We start from the raw sequence: 886 nt of genomic DNA, 5'->3' as shown, positions 1-886 counted from the left end.
AACATAAATAAATAAAATAAAACTCTATCTGGAATTATGAGGATTTCTTTTTGACTGAGCTCTGTTGCTGGGCAATGTGACCCTTTGCCTATCCTAAGACTTTGCTTTCTCATGTTTCATGTGTCCTTCTATTGAGTCTGGGCATTGATGTAGCATTTGCTTTTCACAATTTTTTGAAATTTCTTGTGAAGGGAAGAATCTTTTTCCTGAAGCTGCGTATATGTAGTTCGTTGAATAAGACACTTTGGCTTTGATTTTGAGTACCTGAGGTGGTGTGATCTTTGTATGATTTCTTTGGCAATACCTAGGCTCAGAGGTATCTGTGCAATTATTGGTTCAGTCTGTGGTGATGTTTTCTGGAGACTTCAGTGCCGGGCAAGTCAGTCTTCAGGCCCCAGTAGCGGTAGGTTGATTGTATCTGATTTTAGGCCCCAGAGCAGCTTATACTGTTAGCAGAGTTAGTATGTCCCAGTGGCCAATTCTCAAGCCTTCAGGTGGCCTGCTTGGGAGCTAGTAATTGGAGCAGTGGGCTGTGTGTGTGTGGGTTCTCAGGTCTTGGTGTCATCGGGGAGGTGACAGGAGATAGCAAGAGTGGAGCCACCCACTGTCACTCAAGTGGTCTGTGTTGATAATGCTGGTTGCCTCCAGTTGCACGATTGCCTGTAACAGGTCATGGTATTGTCCTAAGTGTGCTTGGTAGAGCTTGGTCTACCCTATCCTTTTCCGGCTAGGTGGTGGCTGCAGCCATGTCACCTTGAACTTGGCCTGAGGGTAGAGCATTAAACTCTTGAAATGCACTGGCTTTGGGCTTGCTATCAAAGAGGGTGGGGCCTCTTTTAGGTGTGTGATCTGGACAAGAAACTGAAAAGTCCACTGTGTCCACTTA

This window comes from Otolemur garnettii, unplaced genomic scaffold (assembly GCF_000181295.1).
Source record: "Otolemur garnettii isolate 467f Iridium unplaced genomic scaffold, OtoGar3 scaffold00039, whole genome shotgun sequence".
Lineage (NCBI taxonomy): Eukaryota > Metazoa > Chordata > Mammalia > Primates > Galagidae > Otolemur > Otolemur garnettii.
The sequence above is the reverse complement of the archived record's forward strand: the minus strand, read 5'-3'. Positions refer to the sequence as shown.